Source organism: Nannospalax galili, unplaced genomic scaffold (genome assembly GCF_000622305.1).
Source record: "Nannospalax galili isolate Female #2095 unplaced genomic scaffold, S.galili_v1.0 scaffold908, whole genome shotgun sequence".
NCBI lineage: Eukaryota > Metazoa > Chordata > Mammalia > Rodentia > Spalacidae > Nannospalax > Nannospalax galili.
This window is the reverse complement of record NW_008357930.1, coordinates 30,046-36,377: the sequence shown is the minus strand read 5'-3', so window position 1 is coordinate 36,377 and position 6,332 is coordinate 30,046. Positions and strand designations below refer to the sequence as shown.

At 36.7% G+C, this 6,332-nt stretch overlaps 1 pseudogene; it reads right to left on the bottom strand.

The window, feature by feature from the left end:
• Positions 1–5,146: 5,146 nt before the first annotated feature.
• Positions 5,147–5,967, bottom strand: LOC103752256 (annotated as a pseudogene).
• Between the last annotated feature and the right edge of the window lie 365 nt (positions 5,968–6,332).

Here is a 6,332-nt window from a genome sequence, read left to right as displayed (position 1 = left end):
TATATATATATATATATATATATTCACTAGTGCACTAATAGAGATTATTTTCTGGGCTGGTCATTGTCCTTAATGCACTTTCCAGCTTCCAGCTAGATGGGATAATTGATTGGTTTTCTCCTTTAGCAGTTTGCATATCTTCTGATACTATGAGAACTAGTCTTCAGGAAGGAGGCTTCTAAATCAGTTCCAGATCCAGTCCTAACTTGACTTGATAATCCTTGCTCCAAGTTCTGGGAGGCAATCAAATGCTGAGCAATAACCTGTGTTATTTTGGGAATCTCTTGGACTACCCTGCTAACACCTCTAAGGGAGGTGTTTTTTTGTTATATAGCCTTCAGCTACACACACACACACACACACACACACACACACACATGTTGGTCTTTTTGAGACATAATCTCCCTGTAGCTGGAGCTGGTCTGGAACTCTGTAGACCAGGCTAGACTCAGTCTCAGAGATTCGCCTGCCTCTGCCTCCCAAATGTTGGGATTAAAGGCATATGCCACCACACCTGGGTATTATATTTTTCAGTAGGCTTTTGAACTAATGAATTTGCCTCTGTTTTTTCATACCACCTAAACCTTATCCCTCTTTTCTCTCCCTCTGTACAGCCCTCCTTCTTCCCTTCCTGGTTAAAGCACCCCAATGGTATCTGTAATTATTTAGGATAACTCTACTACTGTTTCCCTTAAAGCCTCTCTCAATCTACATTTCCACCAAAAGTATACAAATTTCCATTTTTCACATTCTTTCCAAAATTTATCTTTCAAGAAAAGAACAGTCATGCTAAATGACATTTCTTTGTGGTATGATTTGTATTTCCTCATGGTTAGTGATGTGACTCTTTTACTCTGCCTGTTGACTCGAGTATCTCCTTTGGAGAAAGAACTATTCACTTACTATTTTCACTCTTTGGTCTGGCCTTTTGGGGAGTTTTTCTATTAAGGTAAGGGCATTATTTATGTAGTTTATATTAGCTCTTTATCAGATACAAACCTGGCATATATTTTCTGCCATTCCATAAATTCACTCTTCACTCTGTTAATTCCTGCCTATGCTGTGTAGCAGCTTTTCTGTTTTGTGTGATTCCTGTGATGGTTAATCTCTGTTGTGGACATGATGAATTCTAGAATCACCTGGCAGATGGTCTCTGAGAATGTCTGTGGGAGATTATCTTGATTAGGTTAATCAAGGAAGATTGATCTGCCCACTATGGGTGGCACCATTCTCTGGGTTGGGGCCTACCTAGACTGCACAAAAAAGAAAAAGTGAGCTGAGCACAAGAATTCATCTCTCTCTGCTTCCTGACTGTGAATGCCACATAGGCAGGTGTTTCAAACTCCTGTTACTTTACCTTCCCTGCCAGGATATACTGTACCCTTAAATTGTGACGTGAAATAAAACCCAAGAAAACTTTTGTCAGGTTATTTTATCACAGCAGCAGAAAAAGAAGCTAAAACAATTGACATACCTATTTTTGTTTTGTTGTCTATGATTCTTTTTCCCATCCAAGGAATCTTTGCCAAGACCATTCAGCTACTCTTCTGTGCTTTCATCTAGCTTTATGGTTTCATGCCTGATGTTCAGGTCTTTAATCTATTTTGTGTCAATTTCATATATGATGTTTCATAAGAGTCTGGTTTCATTCTTCTTCATGTAATATTGGGTTTTCTCCAACACCATTTGTTGAAGCTGTCCTCTGCCTGTTACATATATTTGTCACCATTAAGAAGAAGAATTAGCTATCTATTCCTGAATTTATTTCTGCGATCTTTATTCTATTCCATTGATCTCTATGTCTGTTTTCATTCGATGTTGTTTTAAGTGTTGTGCCTTTGTAATATGTTTTGAAATCAGGTAGCTTGATACCTCCAACTTGTGTTCTCATTCTCTACCTCATGATGCTTTCTATCAGCTACATAGGGCTTCTGTAATTACATAGGAACTTTAGGATTTTTTTTTCTACAAAAAGTACCTTTCAGACTTTAATGGTGTTTGTATGGAGTCTTTAGATTGTTTCTTACAGTGCAGCTGTTTAACAATATTAAGTCTTCAAGTGCATGAACACAAGATGGTTTTCCGTTTGTTTGTGGTCTTATGTCCGTTGTGCAACAATGTTCATATATAATAGTTTCCTTCCTTTTACCTTTTCTCTCTTCATTCAAGGCTTCTCAGCTAATGGTTACAGATGACTAGATCATCTCTGTACAAAGGCAAGGAAGAATAATGTTTTATTTCCCAAGCACAGGCAGTGTGCCTGTGTTCAATACTGTAGCATGTACGCGTGCATGCGCGTGCGCGCATGCACACACACACACACACGCACACACACACACATAAATAAATAAATAAAATGTTGTATTTTGGGATGAGGACTGATAAAAAAAGATTGCATTCCTGCCATATTTAGTGTTAGGGGATAACCAAGTATTCATCATTATAGTTTATGTACTTTTAATCTCAGGCTTTGTGACATAAAAGGCATCACAGATACATATGCAATGTCCTGAGTCACTAGAAGAACCTTAGAGTTTTCAGTTCCCAATGCCTCTGTCTACATTTAGAATTTTAATCCTGCTTATTTTTTCTTTTCTAATTAATATCTGTAAGCACACAGTTTTACTACAAATTTTGCATAATTTTAGAAGTGAATGCAAGAGTCATTGGATTTATGTTTCTTGTGAGTATTAAGTATAAAAACATGATGTTTTAAATGATCTACAAATGACTGAGTGATTTAATCAGAGAACGTATAGTAACATTATTGTCACCATCCGGCTGTACACTCTAGCAGATTTTTTTCTTTTTGTCTAGAGTTAGAATAACAAGGGATAAAAGTGACAGGAGTACCATGTTCATGCCTCCTTTAGTATAAATAGGAACCTTCTCTGTTTTTGTATTCTCAACTGTTTGAAATACAGAAGAAAAATTAAGACCAATCATAATAACAGTTTTGTCCCTTAGCTACGCAGATCCAGTGACTAAAGCTCACAGGGCAGTTGGAATATAAGATACAACAGGAAAATGAATTCACTAATGGGGATGGGATATGCCAATGCTAAGTGTTTAGTCTATTGAGAATCTCCTTCATATTTCTAATGATAAGACCCTAAAATATGACTAGGTATAAAAGAGTATTTAAGAAAACTATTTGCCTAATGTAAGACCATGTTACATGAAGACAAGGTCACACACATTTTTCACGCAGGTGTTTATTGAAGTTGTTTCATAAAGACTGTTCAACTGTTTAAAATATCTTAGAATACAGTTAGCAGAGGATATCCTGTAAAACCAGACACAGATATATGATTGTAGTCTCTTTAATTAGTTTTAAGCCTGTATCTTTAATCTGGTTCTTTTCAATACTAATAAAATAATTAGCGCAAGCATTGAGGATTTTATTTTGATACTGTACTATTTAGCATGCTTCCAGGGAAAGTGAAAGGGTGCATCACCTAATTCATAAGAAAACTACATGTTTTGAGATGTATTTAGTAGCCATAATTTATGTCTTCAAAATATATAAAAATATAACATTAATGATAAATGGTAGTTAAACTCCTAGGGTATTGTGAGAGAAGAGAAAAATCGGTTTAAAATGTAACTAATTAAAACTAAGTCACTGTGCAATTAGCACTATGGTAAGTGATCTAGAAAATATGTTTCATGTGACTTTAATGATACTGTAAAGGCTACAGTGTTTGAGGGACCAGACATGGATGTTGAAGGATGCCAGCCTTTTAATTCAGAAATAATGATTGTATTGAATGAAGAATCTATTTCTAAGGGGAGAAGACAGAAGTGTGGGCAGAGGCCTAATGGAGATAATATGGTTATAAAATCATTAGCAGTATCTTTCCTAACTGAATGTTTAAAAGACACCTGGAGATACTCATACCTCAATTCAACTAAGCAGATTTCATGTCTAAGCTATTTCTGCTGGAATACGTATTTTTTGGCTGTAGTGAACTTTATCACAAGGACTCACATTAAGTAGTTTTGTGACCTTGGTGAAGTAACTTAGCTTACTAGAGTCTGTTTCCTAATCTGTAAGGCAGAGAAAATACTAGTGTCTATTTCAAAGGGCTGGGTTTTAAAGTTACATCTACTATTGATACAAAGGACCTAGTTTTATTTTCTTGTACTTACTAAGCACTTAATAAGTTATCTCTTACCTTTTAATATATGGCCACATCTTCCTTTTATGATGCTTTAATATTCTTTTTTTTTGGTGTTTTTGAGACAGTATATCCCTAGCCCCAGCTGTCCTGGAACTCACTATGTAGACCAGGCTGGCCTTTAACTCACAGAGATCCTCCTGCCTCTACATATGAACTTTTAAAGTCATCAGAGGGTAATTGTTTTGAAAAAAGGCAAGGATCAAATAGCTATTTTATTTCTGTTGTGGTTGGTTAGTTTGGGTATTTTGTTGTTGTTGTTGTTGTTGAAACAACCCCTCTCCATGTGAACTAGGCTGACTTGGAACTAGCTTTGTGACTCAAATACAATTTTCCTGCCTCAGCCTCCCAAGTGCTAGGATTAAAGGCATGTGCTACTGTGCCTGGCTTTCAAATCACCATTTTAAGGAGCATACCATGACACACAGGTACCTGCAACTCACAGAGATCCTCCTGCCTCTGCCTCCCTAGTGCTGGGATTAAAGGTGTGTGCCACCATGCCCAGCTAGTATTTTTTTTAAAAAGCCATTTAAATTGTGGGTTTATTTAGTTTAAAAATTATGCAAAATATATATCAAAACTGTCTTGATAATGACTTTGCAGTTCTGCAAACATTTCTAATATATCCCTCTTAATAATACTACCAATATACTAGGGAGCAAGGAGGTCTTTCTGGACAACTAAAGTCAGTAACCAAGGCCACAGCTCAACGTGAGTTGAGTTACTGGGGGGAATTAGTCATAGAAGGCTAATCTACCACAGACATCTTACCTCATGTAACTAACCCATTTCTTCCCATCTCTAGTTCCAGGACGACCCCTCATCCTACACACCCATTCATTTTGCTTTCTTTTCCGACATTTGTGTAACCTTTGAGATTGTGCTTCAGTAAACTAAATTTGTGGAGAAAAAAAAATCAAAATGTGATGAACAATAGATGTTTACCAAGTTTAAGATTCAGTGCACTAAAAATATAGATGAGTGATTATTGGAATCTCAGAGCATTCTTTGTTTCTTTTCCAAGGTGATGCCGATTCTTCATGCATTTTCTTTTGCCATGTGGGCACCTTCACATTTTTTTTCTTTTGCCCAAATACAATTTTTTATTGTTTTTATTTTTATTTTTTTAAATTTGTTTTTAATGAAATTTTATGTATTTCACACAGAACATCTCAAACAATCTTAATCATCTTTACACCCCCATCCCTACCAGCACCCTCCCATATCCCCCCACTGGAAACTGTATTAAGTCAGTGTCCCAAAATGTTCCCCAGTGCAAGTCCATCCACTGAAGTATAGTCAGCCTATTTAGAATCTCTTTAAAGAACCAGTGACATAGTTCACAACTTCAAGATACATGGCCTTGTGACCTGAGGACATGTGCTTACTTCTGACACTGGAACCAAACCAACTCAAGGAACATCACTGTGATTGACTGGCCAGTTCTGTCTAATGTTACTATAAATCTTTCTGATTTCATTTTCTGTCATCTGTAGATATACTCTGTATTCTAAACTAATGACTTTTTTTTTTAACCTCCAAAGTTATTTCTTGTAGTCACTATGCATAGGGACACTGTTCCACACAGTGGAGAGGTCACCAACTGTGAGATTCTGTCTACTAAAAATTTCTCAGCAGTGAGTTTTATTATGACCTTAGGTTTCTCTTTAACCTCATCCACATCTTTCCCAGATGGCTCAGAAGCAGTACCCTTCATTAATGGGGGAGATAATGGCAATTTTCTGTCCTGACTGAAGCAGAAGTAACTGATCTCCAAATGTGACATACATTTGACAAACAGCAAATATTACCTAATTTTTAACTTTTGGCCAATCCAGGATGTCGAGTCTCTGTCTCTTTCTACAACTGTAATGCTTTTATTTCTTGTGGCATAGGAATGGTCTCTGAACAGACTCCCACTTTTTCAGAACTTTTTGCAAAACACAACACTTCAACCTGACACCTCAGCACCATCCCTCTACATACTACAGGCCGAATTGCCACTGAAACTCTTGTTGTAGAATTCTTCTTAAGAATTGCCAGCCATCTATATCAGTCACTTCTTTCATTGCTGTGATCAGGCACCTGACAAGTAACTTAAGGAATGAGCAGTTTATTTTCTTGGCTCACAGTTTGAGGGGACACCATCCA